Source organism: Drosophila virilis, chromosome 3, assembly GCF_030788295.1.
Source record: "Drosophila virilis strain 15010-1051.87 chromosome 3, Dvir_AGI_RSII-ME, whole genome shotgun sequence".
Classification (NCBI taxonomy): Eukaryota; Metazoa; Arthropoda; class Insecta; order Diptera; family Drosophilidae; genus Drosophila; species Drosophila virilis.
This window is the reverse complement of record NC_091545.1, coordinates 27,230,406-27,247,335: the sequence shown is the minus strand read 5'-3', so window position 1 is coordinate 27,247,335 and position 16,930 is coordinate 27,230,406.

Here is a 16,930-nt window from a genome sequence, read left to right as displayed (position 1 = left end):
ATTTCACCAGAAATTTATTTTTTGGAATTACGTTTCAGTGAGCGTCTGTTGCTATTTCGCTCACACTTTACTTTGCACTTCTCTCTTCTCGTTCTTTTTGTCTGCTTCGCTTTTGGCGATGCATACACACAAAGTCCGGATTTCACCCGAAATTTATATTTTGGAATAACGTTTTACCACTAACCAAACAACATATAGACTAGACATGAGTACTAGAAGTAGACACAAAATGTATCGGTGGCATCTGGTCCAAAATCGCGAGTAAGGGAGTAAGATATACATATGATGTATTTTTGAACCGCTTACTCTACAGGAAAGTGCTTGGCGCACTCTCTTCCATATGATTTGTGCGATAGAACAGCAACGCTGTTAACTTTTATCTCGCTCGCACTTACTCTCAGCTCTCAATGCTCTCTCTATGTTTAGGGATCGTTTCAATGTGTGTGTGTTTGTTCGACAAGCAAAACTTCGCACAAATTCAATTTTTCTCAAATGCTGAGGCATTTCTACCCTTTTGAAGGCACGGCTAATATGAAGTAGAGAGAGGGTTTGCCACGTCGATGCGAAAATCTTGCATTTTAGCTCGCTATCGTTGGTAAGGGTACCCAAGCGTTTAATCAGAGTGCAACTGATTCTCCAACTTTACACGTCTTTTATATCGACCTTTACAATGATGTTTTCCTTTTAAATTCAACCACTCTGTCTCATTGTTTTAATTGTAACTTGGATAATCCCGGACGAGCCCCCAATTTATAGATTCTTTATTACTATAGAATTACAAAGTTTCTTATTATAATTTATTTCAAAGTGGCTAACTTTTACAAACATGTTTAATATTGTAAGATGATTGATTAATATTATTTTTAAGTTGTTATGCGATGATTTTAGTTATAATTAAAACTTTAACTATTCGACGGACGACGAGTTCTTCAGTCAACTCTCAAATGCCAAGTGTCTGCTTTTCTTTTCGCGTTGCGCAGCCTGCTCTTTGGCGCAAAATTGCTAAGTTACAAGTGAGCGAAGAGAGAGCGATCAGAAACAACAGCAACAACAACAGAGTTTTAAGAAATGCCTTGGGCTGTGCATATTCAATAAATAAAATTGGAGAATTAGAAAAATGGTTCAGAAACATTGCACTCATTCTTTTTTCTCCGTATGTTAATAATATTGTGAACGATGCCATTAATTATTTTGCCAAATATTGTGAATAACCCTGCACATTTTATTTAATAGACAGTATCAAATTGGGAGAATATAAGGAAGTTGTCAATGATCCAACTTTGCTGTCCATTGCCGAAAAAAGTCCATTTAAACTTAAGTTTCAAGAAATACGAACAGAAGTAACAGAACTTGTATCATAATATAAAAGCAACTTCTGTACGTCAAGTATTTATTTAAGTACAGAAATGCTGGATCTAATTTTAAATAAATACATTGTTTACGCACCGTTTTGGACCAATATTATAGATAATTTTATTGATAGATCTAATAAAAGGCCCAGTAATGGGCCCATAGAATCATTCTTTAAGACACTTAAAAACAGTATTATCAAGCCAAATAATAAAAACGGTTTAGAGCTAGGACGATTTATCCGTAAACTGTATTAGTTGTCAAAGTCCATCCACAACTAACGAAACCGGGTATTCTAGAACCATTTAATGAACTAGTTGTAAGGCCTACAAAGAAGAAACTTAAATCAAAAACTGAAAAACTATTCGATGAAATGTCTAACAACCGAAAACTTTCCAAGCACAAGGAAAGTTGCAAAAAATCGCTTAATAAAAGATTAAAAGTAGGAATGTTTAAAAAAGCTTTGTCTAAAATATTAAAAATTTAAGAACAAAGGCATGAATCCATACGCCATGACCATTCCTACACAATCGTAGAAGACAAGAGTGCTTTTAAAATGGAAGGAAAATATAAAAGAGATTTGTCTATTTTAAAACAACATAGTGAGCTAAACATTAATTCAGAACTGTACATTTTAAGTTGTGAATCATTGTTTAAATGTGTGCACGGCGATTCCAATTCAAGTCGTTTTATGCACTACCTTACTATTAAGGATTTATTTTCGTTAAATGGCCAGAATTGGCTAACAAACTTCATTGTTGATGGTTGCCCAACAGCTATTGTATACGAAAATAGAGAGGAATCTTTTATAAATTTGATCACTTGCTGAACTCTTCCCAAATGTTTATGCCAACTGCCAGGACTATCATAGCTTAACTTAGAAAGCATTGGCACGACTATTTTATGCATTCGCTCCACCTGACCATTTCCTCGCGGTACTCCGGTAGCTATAAGGAGATGCGCTATGCTTTGTTTCTTGCAATAGTCTTTAAAAAGATGTGTCGTATATGCAGTACCTCTATCAAAAACGATTCGCTCTGGATTTCCAAACAGGACAGATTGCCTTCCTAAGCAATTTAAAACTTCATCAACACCAGTGCTGCGGGTGGGGTACAACCACACAAATTTGGAGAACCCATCTACCACCACTAGAATGTGGTTAAACGTTTGCTGGTTAGCTCCATTGGCCCTACGTGATCGACATGATAAGTACACAATGGTCTGTCTCCCTTATCTATCGGGGTCAGAAATCCTTCCCTTTTCCCAGTTTTAGCATTCATAATAATGCATTCTATGTAACTATCTACGGTTCGGGCTACCTTCTCCTTTAGTTTTGGTATAAATTAATTCCCGATTCGGGTCTTTATACAAGATTTTGTTTTCAATCTTCATACTCCTTTTCCTCAACAGTTTGGCGAATTATCTTTGTCCATTCATGCCCCAACTGTGCTTCTCTCAAACGATGTACCAAGCTATCGGTCAACACAAAGCAGGAAACACGGCTCAAGGCGTCAACGTGACGCATTTTGGAACCAGAACGATGCTTAATTTCATAGTCGAAGTCTTGCAAGTACATTGCCCATCTGGCTACACGCAAAGGCACTTCTTTTTTCCTCATCGTCATTGTAAACGCATTGCAATCGGTTATGATTTTAAACATTATGCCTAATACGTACACACGCCATTTTATTAGAGCAGACATAACGGCCAGAACTTATAATTTATATGAATCGTACTTTTCTTCAACTGCATTTGTCTTACGGCTCATATACTGAACAGGATGAAACAAACAGTCTTCTGAGTCTATCTGCAACAATACTCCACCAAAACCAAACTTGCTACCATCCGTGTGAATTTCCGTTTCCATTTTAGGACTAAACAATTTTAATACAGGTCCACTGGTCAAAGCTGCATGCTGCAAGTCTTTAAATTCAAACATTGCATCCTTTCGCAAAATGTCGGACAACGGTTATGCAATTACAGCGTACCCCTCTACAAACCTACGAAAATAGGATGTTAGCCCCAGAAATCGCTCGATATCCTTTTTATCCCGAGGTATCGCAAAATTTGCATCAGCCTGGGTCTTTTTCTTGCTCGGAGTTATAGTGCCCTTTTGCACTAGGGTATATACCTAAGAAGCTAACTTTCCCTTGCAAGAGGTGACATTTTGACCAATTTATTCCTGCAACTTGCAACACTCTTTTCAGCTTCAACAGACCCACCATTATTTTGGATTAATTCTCGCATAATTGCCATTATAAATCTAGTGAACACTGCTGGAGAGTTTGAAATGCCGAAAGTCACGTATAAAAATTCATACTGCCCATTTTGAGTCACAAATGAAGTATATTTTTGCGAGCCTGTTTCAACTGGTACATGGAAAAATCCATTTGTCAAATCTAATGTAGTGAAAATTGACGCACCTTGCAGCTTCTCAATTACAGTATCCATTTGAGGCATAGGAAAATTATCATGAATAACCTTTTCATTTAGCTTACGGTAGTCGCATCACAAACGATTTTTGCCATTCTTTTTTACCACTAAAACAACTGGTGAGGCATACTCTGACATACTGGGCCTGATAATTTTCTCTGCTAGCCATTCATTCACTTGCTCATTAATAATTTTCTGATCACACACGGCTATACGTCTCGGATGCTGAAATACTGGCAGCTCGTCTGTTAAAAGAATCTTCATCTCAATTAGAAAGCTTGGATTTCTGATTGGTTTATACGAATGTAGTAGTTGCTTAAATTCTTTTTGTTGCAACTTACTCAAATGTGAAAGATCTAATTCGATCGTAACCGCCTCTTGGTCCATAGCTAACATGCACATACTTTCAAACTCATGAAACAGTTCAAAACAAGAACTATTGTCAGCGCTGATCATTTTATTTTCTACATCAACTTTCGGTTTAAAAAAAATCACCTTTTTAATCACTTGCAAGTCAACATAATCCAAAATGGTTCTGCCAAGAATTGCTTCGAAACTTATATCCTCATCTGGTACGACATGAAATTCTATTTCCATTTGAATGTAATCAATCTTGACAGATATTATAAAGCTTCCAAACGTCAGAATTTGGCTGTCAGCTATACCCGTCAGAGTCTTAAAACATCCGGCTAATTGTGTGATTCCTAACTTCCGATAGGCACACCTACGCATAAGACACAGGTCCGCTCCGGTATCCACTAAACCTTTGCAAATCACTGCGCCACAAACGACATCTTTTAATTCTAAGCCAGAAGAAGTGAATGTGCCTAATGACTTTAACATCCACTTCTCGTCTCGGACAACATTCGTCGATTTTTATACCCTGAACCCATTAAAAATGGGTATAAGCAAAGACAATATAAACACTAAGATGAGTTACGTCCATACATTTGAATGCGACGCAAAATTTCTGGCCTGGCCTTTCATCTGGCCTTTGAGGCTTCGTACAGCATACCTGACGACTGGTTGTTCGTTCCCCAAAGACCAGACGAACGAATGCCGAAGTTGCGGCTTGCTGATGCTGACACGAGCTACGAAGTTAGTCGCCAGCAAAGACAATATAAACACTAAGATGAGTTACGCCATACAACAAAATGCTACTATGCAGCTTGATTGCTTGAAAATTGAGAACGAAAACGAAATCTGTAGTATTGCGCTCTCACAGCCGAGAGAACGAAAAAGCTAAATATAGAATTTGGTCTCAGCTTCGGCTCTGTGACGGCCGTGCAAGCAATTATGTTTGTATGCGTGTGAATATACATACATAACAGCATATTTGAATGTGTTGTTATCCACTGCTCTGGCAAAGTCTCTGGCTGGCAAAGAAACAATTTTCTTAGTTTTTCAGCGCAGATCACGACCTACCCAAAATTTCTATTGATATATGAATGCATTGTCTACTCCGTACAAAAAAATTTGTATTTTAATTCAATGCTAATATTTATGTAATATTTTATATTTGAAATTATTAATTAAATTATTATTTTTAAATAATACCAAATAAATTAAGGAAATAAAAGTGCAAATTTGTTGTTTTCAAAGATACATATAATTAATTTTTAGTTTTTGTTTTGTTTTATTATTCTTTGTTCGAATTTTAAAGAACAAAGTACGCAGTGAACACCGCGAGGAGGCCATTATAATTATAATGGGGTCATAACTAAATATGACCTTCGAGTCGACTTGTAATGTAATTGTATTTTTTAGCACTCTTTTATTTCTTAATTGGAGAATAAAAATAATATTAATTTAATTTAAAGAAATTACGTAAATATTTGCATCGACTTAGAACTACATATTTTCTGCGGAGCCAACCTCAGTACACAAAATGCATTCATATATCAGCATAAATTTGGGATAGGTCATGATCTGCGCTAGAAAACTAACAAAATTATTTTCTTGCCAGCTAAAGCCAGAGCAACACATACATACATACTTTAAAGCTCTTATGCATGTATAATTCACGCATACAACGAAAGGTGCACGCACGCTATTGGCTGAGACAAGAACTTTTCTCGAGCACACACTGTCCAAAAAGAAAAGTGAAATCAATCTATGTGTGCTATTTTCTTAACATAGTTATTGCGTAAGAAGCTCCTTGTGTAAAAATTATATAAGTTCTTAAATTTTCCTGTAAAATAAATAAATAAATATATATTTTAAATAAAGCATGCATTTCGTGGATAAAGTGTTTATATTTATTGTCTTTGGTATAAGGGTATATTGTATTTGTGCGAAATCCAAATGTAAGTAACAGGCAGAAGGAAGCATCTCCGACCCCATAAAGTATATATATTCTTGATCAGCATTAATAGCCGAGTCGATCTCGCTATGTACATGTCTGTCTGGCTGTCTGTCCGTCCGTCCGCCGTCCGTCCGTCCGTCCGTCCGTCCGTATGTATGAACGCAAGGATCTCAGAAACTATAAGAGCTAGAGAAATTAAAATTTTAGATGTAGGTACTCCTAGTTCCCGCACAGATCGAGTTTATTTCCGATAATCGATAACTTATTCCGTTTCCAAGCAATCGATAAAAGTCGATATCGATATCCTGTTTTTTGGGCAATTTTGGTAAATAATAAGAGCTAGTCACCAAGCTTGACATATAGTTTCTAAAATAGAATATATATGCATTTGATGTTGGAAGAAGAGGGTTCAGGGTATCCCCTAGTTGGGAGCTCCAGACTAGAACCTCTTGTTCTTGTTTATATTGGCTCTCACCATTACACTGCACGGCACGGTGTCCTGGCTTACCACATTTGAAACAAGGAAATGTATTTTGGGACAGTCCTTTATTACATGTGAGTCGGCACCACATTTAAAACATTTACAACTTTTGTTTGCTTGAAAGTATTAACCCACGGTAAGCTCTATTTTTGCAATGGTCGATCCAGGTTTACTGGGCGGTGCACAAAACCACGAGCTTTCTGATAGGTTTCTATCTGAGCTTTCAATTGTTTGATTGTTTGAGCTTGATACAATAGCGATTTGTTAGTTTTAGAATCCGGTATGCCTTCTATAAAATAGTCAATCAAACCCTAATCCTTGAGATCGATAGACTTTGCTATTTCCATCAACGCATATAAAAATTTTAACAATGTCTCGCCCTTTTTCTGCTGTCGCTTTCCCAAACGTCTATGAACTTCTGCTGATGACAATCTTACCTCAAATTTCATTTTTCAATGCGTTCTTTAGCGCTTTCCAGTTATTTGTAACCCGCTGACTACGAATAAATGATTTAACGTCACCCTCAAGCAACAGTTTGGCATAGATAAATAACTGTAAGTCGCTCCACTGTACTGTTATAGCGCATTCTTCTAACTCACTCACCCACTGTTCAATATCTCTCGAACTCGACTCATCAAATTTATAAACGCTACCCTCAACATCTTTCAGCGTAAACCACGACCTAGCTTTTTCAGGACTCTGCATCAAAGGTGCTGCATTAACCGACGTATCATCACCTGAACCCTCTTCTTCTATTTCCATGCCATAATGTTCAAATAGTCTTGCTTGCGTTTTAACTTTGCGTCCTGCAGTACTCAATTGCAAATCTGTTAATTTTTCGCGTAGTTGATCGACACGAAGACTAAGAATCTCGTTTCTCTCTATCTTATAAAATTGTCACACGGTTACTTAGATTAAAGGTTTTCAAATTATTCTTATTTACCATTTTCAGATTTGATATTCTTACATGTAAATTTTCAGCACAACAGCTTCAGTTTGTCCTATGTTAATTAGTAATTACAGCGGCTGCTCTCTTTTGTAGCTTAAGTTTAACAGCCTCGACGGACACTCTTTTGTAGTTTGAGTTTAACAGCGCTAAGGGACGTTTGTTTTTGAATTTGTTCTCAGCAGTTATCAAAATGTTAAAACTATGTTAATGAATAATGTCGATGAACATAAAATAATTATGCTAACAAATAATTTTAATTTTCTTCCGTGTTTCGTGTTTCGTGTCACCGTCCGTGGCTAAATTTCTTAGTTAATAATGTAGGATCTGTCTGCGCAAGATACACCACTTGCTAAGGTCAGCACAAATAGTAATTTGATGCGCTTTTGCAGCTCACCACACGATTTTAAAGTTTCCCAACACTCCCACGATGGACTCTGTCGCTAACTCTAACTCTGACTTTGACTCCGACTCTGCTCCAGCCTTCTATTACGCTCGACCACTTTGCCAGCGTACCAAGAAATTGCTACTGTCTATTTCACGCCTTGGCCAACTTGCCTGCGTTCCTCATAGATGACCAGCTGCTTTGATCGTTTTGGTTTCCCTTACGCACCAGCAAAACGCCAACTTTACTACAGCATTCTATTACTTTTCTCTTCTCTTCTCTCTTCTCGTTCTTTCTGTATGCTTTATATTTGGCGATGCATACACACAAAGGCCGGATTTCACCAGAAATTTATTTTTTGGAATTACGTTTCAGTGAGCGTCTGTTGCGATTTCGCTCACACTTTACTTTGCACTTCTCTCTTCTCGTTCTTTCTGTCTGCTTCGCTTTTGGCGATGCATACACACAAAGTCCGGATTTCACCCGAAATTTATATTTTCGAATAACGTTTTACCACTAACCAAACAACATATAGACTAGACATGAGTACCAGAAGTAGACACAAAATGTATCGGTGGCATCTGGTCCAAAATCGCAAGTAAGGGAGTAAGATATACATATGATGTATTTTTGAACCGCTTACTCTACAGGAAAGTGCTTGGCGCACTCTCTTCCATATGATTTGTGCGATAGAACGGCAACGCTGTTGACTTTTATCTCGCTCGCACTTACTCTCAGCTCTCAATGCTCTCTCTATGTTTAGGGATCGTTTCAATGTGTGTGTGTGTGTGTTTGTTCGACGAGCAAAACTGCGCACAAATTCAATTTTTCTCAAATGCTGAGGCATTTCTACCCTTTTAAGGCACGAGCAATATGAAATAGGGAAAGGGTTTGCCACGTCGATGCGAAATTCTTGCATTTTAGCTCGTTATCGTTGGTAAAAGTACCCAAGCGTTGCCATGTGTGCATTTAAAATATTTTGGACTCGCTATTCACGCATACTTGCATACTTTGTATATGAATATAAGCATTTATGCGCTTGTGTGCCTGTTGCTTGCCTGCCTGCCTGTCCCCGATGCAAATTTAACAAGATTTTAGGATTTCTGATTTTGGACCTCTACACACAGACACACACATACAAATGTCTGTGAATGGGCTGATCATGGGCGCAAAAGAAAATACATTATTGGCACGCGTCTGACGCGCGCCCTTCTTTTTAATTATTTTGATGAATGAAATTTGAGTAAAAATAAAAATCTTTTAAATATTAAAATATACCAAATTAAAATAAGGAGCGATTATATATGTATTTATGGTTTTAATAATTTTGGTGATCAGTCACTTGGCCTCCATATGCAGGTGCTTGTCAAAAGTTGACCCATTCGACCCAACGAGCGGGAATAAGGGGTCAACATTCATTCATCAAAATCTCAAAATAGAAGGGCGCGCGTCAGACGCGTGCCAATAATGATATGTATGTATTTTCTTTTGCGCCCATGATCAGCCCATTCACAGACATTTGTATGTGTGTGTCTGAGTGTAGAGGTCCAAAATCAGAAATCCTAAAATCTCAAACTACGCGTCGACCTGCACTGTCACAACTTCAAGTGGAGGAGTGGGCACCACTCCAAATATTAGCTACAAAAGTGTAGTTGCAAGCGAATCGGAAAATAATATTCATGAACAGGGAAAGTCATCCGTGAAATCGTTCAGCTGGATGACTACCAAAATTGCCAAAAGCCAACGGTAAAAAAGGGAGGTTAATTGGATCTCAGATATCGACGGACAGACGTCTAAAGGAGATCCCGACAAGCTCGAAAAACAAATTTGCATTGCTGGCTAATGAAGCGAACGATGATTTGACAGAGTAGGAAGTAGCCCATGCCGAGGCACTGGCAGAACAAGATGGAAATAGAGCTGAATGCGGAAATAAAAGTACCCACATCTAGGAAGCCACCCCCTTCATCGAAAATGTAATCAATGTGACCCAGATGGAAGTAGAGCTTGATGCAGTCATTGGGTCAGATAGTTGTTATACCCTCCACGTTGGATCACAAGGAACAGTAAGAGTTCACGTTGAAAACTCCTACTCTTATCGTAGTCTAGTGCAGTTTCTCAAAGAAAATAATGCACATCACTTTACATACCAACTGAAGGAAGAGCAAGGACTACGGGGTTATCGTCCGCAATTTGGCTAGCACCTCGCCTGAAGATAGCATTAAAGAGGAGTATATGCGATCGTCTCCACAACCCTCGTCCTCATAAGGTCCAACAACAGGAAAACGGTTAGGCTATTGAGGAACTGATACAAAATTATTTCTTTTTCATTGATTTAACTCGCGGGCTTAATAATAAGGGTGCGCTGAAAATCAAGCAAATAGGGCAACAAAGTGTCTTCTGTGCCACACATGCCAAGGATTGGGACATACAAAAAACTATTGTATGAGGCCAGATGCATTCGCCGAAGAGTTGGAGGATCGCTTCAAGCCTTTTAATACAAGCTCGGCAAACGTGAACAGGAGATGCAACTCACACCGGGGAGCCCAGGCCAGTTAAGCCTCCCAGTTGCTCCTATCACTGCCAACAAAGTATCATACCACATAGCACCACTTAAGACAAGAATTGTCCTGGCGAAGATGGGATTGACAACAGAAGACTTAAAGCATTGCCAGTCAAAGCAGTCCTATTCCTAGTATTAATCTTTATTGCGGTATTGAGACTGGGGCATGTTGGAAATGGAAAAAGGCGAGGATATGCATGATCCATAAGGCCGGAAAGAGCCCCTCGTCCCTAGACTCATACAGGCCTATTAGTTTGTTGCACACGATTGGAAAACTCTTCGAGCGTTGTCTGCTGTCTATGAATAGAATTAAAGAAAAAATTCCCCCCTTTCCGAAAATCTCATGGCATACCGGAACAGCTAAATAGGGTGGTGAATTTTATCCTCGAAGGTTTCGAAGCCAAAGAATACGTAGTGGCAGCGTACTTAGATATAAAACAAGCCTTCGACAGAGTCTCGCATGATTTACTATGCAAAATCAAGCTCTTGCTGCCACGTGATAACTATTTGATTGTGCAAAGCTATTAAGAAAACCGGTCATTTTCGGTAGTACTCGATGGATTTGACTCCAACATAAAGGCCATCGGGGCTGGCGTTCCTCAAGGGAGTGTGCTGGGGCCCACGCTCTACACCCTCTTTACCTACGACATGGCCACTGGCTCTACAATTGAAGTCGCGGATCCACACGACCTTACCATCGCCACGTTTGCAGATGACACAGCCATCTTATCAAGAAATAAATGTGTTAACGAAGCTACTGATGTCCTGCAGCAATATCTTCACAAATTTGAAAGGTTGGCCAAGCGTTGGAATATTGGCATTAATTTAAATAAATTTGCTAATGTGACTAATGTATTACCCGTATATATGTCCGTGAGTATTCTTGCGCGGACAATTGGTCAATTGGTGACTATATAGTGCGACTGAGTAACCATCCTAATCGTCTGGCTAGGCGTCTTCTAAATAGGCGTAGAATTGGAGGATTTCGAACGCGGAGGACATTGCGATGGTCTCCCAGATCGATTTATATAGTCACCACTGTAAATTTGTATATATCACTTACCAGTAGCTTGTAAATATTTATACAAATTTAATTTAAGCTGTTCCTGATGATCAAAATTAAGCAAATTTTATAAAAAAAACAAGTAAGAGGTTCTAGTCGGGAGCTCCCGACTAAGGAATACCCTGAAACCTGTTATTCCAACACCAAATAAATTAATAAAAAAAAAGTTCCCTTGGCAGGGTTCGAACTCGCAGCTGACCGCATTACTTGCTGTCGACTCTACTCAACAGCTACACCAGCAAAAAAAAAAATACTTTCCCCGGTAGGGCTCGAAATCGCGACAGACCGCACCATTTGCTATGCCTCTACACAACAGCCACACCAAAAATTAAGTACTTATGATAAAACAAGGAACTAAAATAGCATTCCATAAAAATGTCGCAATTACCATGCTGTTAGAATGCGTTTTTTGTTAACCGATCCTTATGAAATTTTCTACAGTATATCTTATTGTACCATAGAACATTTGTGTATTCTGAAAAAGTCAATTGCATTTAAATTGTGGCTTAAATTGGTTGGCAATAAAAGTTGGGTTCTTAACTTGATTTATAGCTCTGGGCTGGTAGCGTGGAGGTGGCGATAGGTATAAAAAGCAAGATACTTGACATATCTATAAAATTCTAGGAGCAACATACCATGTTTGGTGGCTCTAGCTCTTATTATTTACCCAATTTGCTCAAAAAACAGGATGTCGATATCGATTTTCATCGATTGTTTGGAAACGGAGTAAGTTATCGATTGTCGAATACCATCTCGATCTGCGCAGACACTAGGAGCACCTAAATCTAAAATTTCAAGTCTCTAGCTCTTATAGGTTCTAAGATCCTTGCTTTTATAAATACGGACAGACGAACATGGCTAGATCGACTCGGCTATTGGTTCTGATTAAGAATATATATACTTTATGGGGTCAGAGATGCTTCCTTCTGCCTGTTACACACATTTGGATTTTGCACAAATACAATATACTCTTATACCCATTTTTAATGGGTTCAGGGTATAAAAAGTGAAGGCGCAGCTTCAGCGACTTACGGCAGAGGTGGCAAAGCTAACCGCTACACATGCGCCGCAGATGCCACAGGCTCCACAGCCACAGGAGTCGCAGCAAATGCCACAGCCGCATCAGCAGTGGATGCAGCCACAGCAGGTTTCACAGCAGCAGCAATGGATGCAGCCACAGCAGCAGCAGCCATGGATGCAGTACGTGGTATACGAATACATGTCCCACTAAAAATCTATATGTTTATGCACATGTATATTTATAATAATAAAATAATAAAAATATAGTAACATATAAAATAGAAATTACTCAGACAATACTTTTTTATTGAAATTTATTGGAAATTCCCGTAAGCTAGGAAAAAAGACTAAAATGTATGCGAAATAAAATGAAAGCTAGAACCATCTTGCATGACAATTGCGCAGTATTTCATTTAAACAGTATTTTTGTATACATACGTACAGCGCCATTATTTTAGGTACTGCCAACTTATGATTTTGCTAGCATGAAGTTGACAGCCGGTGAAAAATGTGAATAATTCAAAAGGTATGATCACACTTTTTACGCATGGTGATGAATAGTTTGTAAATAGGCTTGCAATAATAATCTATACTTTGCATCTATATTTTTATTTAAGCATATAATGACTCAAATTGTAGAATGTTTAAACAAATATATAAACTATTTATTTAATATATATAACATGTTAACAAAATATTTATCGTCATGTTTCCTTTTACTTATTTTCACAAGGTGGCATCTTTATGTTAGCATTTTTTATAAGTTGGCAGCCCCTAACATAGCGGCAAATATAATATTCTTATTATTTAAATTAATTATATACATGCTTGCTATTATAATAAAATAAGAAAAAACTCCAAATGGCTCCAGGAATCGCAAAATGGTATGATTGAATTTTTCGATTAATTGTGTGGTGAAACGGGTTATAATAGTTTTGCACAAATATATGTATGTAATAAGCGAAAAGTGGCATTCATATATCCAAATATGCAATTTATATATTTTTTAATCGGAAAATATCCACCAATATTAATCAAGTTTGTGTAAAAGAAAAGCAGAGCCGTTGCATAAGGTGCGCAGCTTACGGCGTGCGTTCGTGTGAATTTGTTATCCCCCTGCAGAGGGTATTAAAATTTTATCTCCGACCCCATAAATTATATATATTCATGATCAGTTTCAACAGCCGAGTCGACATAGATCTAAATATAGTTTTTAGTTATCGCATATACCTCCTTCCACTTGTTACGTACATTTCCACAAAGCAATTGTACAACTTGTACACATTTATAATGGGTTCAGTGGGTTCATTGGAATTAGATTATTTATGCTTGGAAAAAAAGGTATACAAGGCACGTAAACACATAGCAAAATAAAAAAGGTATATGTATGTACATAATTGAGTCTCATTACTTTGATTTTCTAAGAACTTATTCCTTGGATTTTAGAGAGCCATTCAAGATGCCAATATTCACAACAAAATATCTGCAATTGAAAATTTAAGTCTGATTTTCAAACTAAAATACTTATTGTCAACAATAAACTTAAAGATCGAAATTGGACAGGTTTTCAATTAACAGATAATCTCAAAGATTATCCAGAAAAGCTTCAAACGTGTAAGTAAATCATCACTTTAAATATTTTTAATAATGATACCCTTGCAAAGGGTAACGCATAGAAGGAGACGTCTCCGACCCCATAAAGTATATATATTCTTGATCAGCATCAACAGCCGAGTCGATATAGCCATGTCCGTCTGTCTATTTCTATGCGAACTAGTCTCTTAGTTTTAAAGCTATCTTAATGAAACTTTGCAGAAGTCCCTTTTTCTGTTGCACGCGACACATATGTCCAGCTGGATCGGACCAAAGTCGAAAATTAAGTTTAAAAACTTTTTTGTATGAAAAACTTTTTTGTCATACAAGATATCTTGACCAAACTCGGCATTACCTATTTTCCCTATAAGTATTATAAAAAGTTTGGGTCTGCAAGTTTGGATCTTTGGCGTGCCGAAGATAGCCTTTCTTTCTCGTTTTATTCTAACGTTATTATTTTTATTGTTTCAGTCTAAGCACATAAGCTCAGGACAGGAAGCGTAGGACGGAAATAATGTTGGTATTTATAATTCATCACACCTAGAAAGTAGCATTATTATTAGGGATGTGTCCAACATAGACAATAATAATTCAAATTCCAGTTCTGATAAGACCATTAACTGCCCATCGAAAAAAATTAAGAAGAGCGCTATGTCGAAGCGACCCTAAAATGCTTTCGAAAAAAATGCCACAATTTTGATGATAACTTGCACAGAACAGTTCAATTAGTAAGTAATTTGAAAGGTTGCCGAGCAAAACTTTAAGGCTACAACAATTTGGATACTGAAATAAGTATCCAAGAATTTATGGCTACAGTAAATCAATTTTGTGCGATATTTTCCAAAAAAAAAGCATTGAACACATTCTTCAAGAAACATACACATTTCATTACAATGCATGTGTTTTGTACTTATTATGTACAATTATACTTTACAAAAACTCTTTTTCTCCATATGGTTACTGCAAAGGCTGCCATTAGAAACTCAACTGCGTTTGAATTAAGATAAAAAAAAAAATGAACATAATCAATATGTCTCGAGAGAGCCGGTAATGATCAGATTACTAATGAGAAACTACCCGCTTATAGAAATTTAATTTCGGAGGAAAATGGAAAATTTGACTTTGACAAAGATCCATTTAAAGATACCTTTGATATGATTTCAAATGGATATGCTGACTTCATTCCATTTCTTTCTACTAAACTAGAAGTGTTTTTATGGGACAGACAACGAATATGTATGTTGTTGACCCATTTCAAACTACACACACTGCATATTGACTCTACTGGAAATGTAGTGCAGCCAATGAACTTTGTCAAAAAACGTACATTTTAATATTCATTGGCTGCTCATATTCCAGAACTTCGAGTCATTTTTCCTGTCGCACATGCAATTCTCTCCAATCATACACCGTCAGATATAGTATTGTAGCGCTGGTGGCTGTAGGCGGCTAGAATAGTGCACTGATATATGCATGATACCTAGGGCTGTTTAACTTATTGCTGCTCTATTCTTATGAGTGTTCGTTTCCTGCTTGACACGTCTGGTAGCGTTGCTTAGCTCGCCGGATGGGGTGTGAGATCTTGAAACTAACAAAACTCATAGCCTAAGAATGCTACTGCTACCGAAACAATAAATAACAAATACACGTGTCAAGACTGATGCTTATAAAGCGGTACTAACTGAAAAGCGGACAGACGTTATTGTTCACGATAGTTTTTGGCTCAGTTGGATGGCATAACTGAGGCTACACACTTAATTTTCCCTCCCTATAAATTGCTCTGACCAAAGCAACGCCATGACAATCCTCGTGTGTAAAATTATATGAGATTGTCCCTTTTAGTGCTATTTAGTTACATTTTAAGCTTCTACTCCGTTTTTATACTTCCACATTTGCATGCCTTAAATGAGATTTACATCAAAGTGAATATCATTATATTACTGATACATTTAATGAAATATTAATGATCTTATTCTTGATCATTATATCAACGCTTATACCGACTATTATATTTAACAATATATGTTTTCTTTCTCAAACGAACTGATTTTTAAAGTTTTGAAACTTTATATGCTAGAAGAGCATGCTATCTTGATCATGTCTTTAATTAACTTGTTTTTGTTCATTGAGGATACGATACAACTTACGTGCGAATATAGCGTTTTACATATGATGAAGTATGAATTGTAAATGATGTCGGCGAAAAATGGTTTAGTAAAGTGATGTTTGAGCTCAAATCAGCACCATCTGTAAATGAATAAAACTTTAGTTTACGTATATGAATTAGCTTATATTCCAAAAGCAAGTATACCGTTCCTTGCAAAAATCATTGTAAGAAAAACATGATCAGTTAATATTTGTTTAACTTGGCTTGCAAAAAAAAAAAAAAATTATATATACTAGGAATAATTCAAGGGCAGCGCTCCAATTAAAATTACATCCCGTCATTCGTTCTTCTGGATCTACCGTCTGGTCGGTCCACGCTGCACCATTAAGAATTTGGATTTACAAAGATCTTATTTTGAAATCGCTGTTAGTTTTCTTTAGCATAATTCATAACGAAGGCAGGGCTGCTGCTTATATATATGTAGATGGTTTTTCAGAGTCCATTTTCACATTGGTGTAGAAGCACGCGTGTTCACCAAAAGTCTAAATCTGAGCATTGAGGCTATATGCGAAGCCATACGTGCTGTGGCTCCTTTCACAGTGAAATTTTAGCTGTTACTGTGGCCGTCAAAGCTACTTATGCCAACAGCATTCCGTCGAAATTTTCGCCTTTCCGTGGATAGAGAAA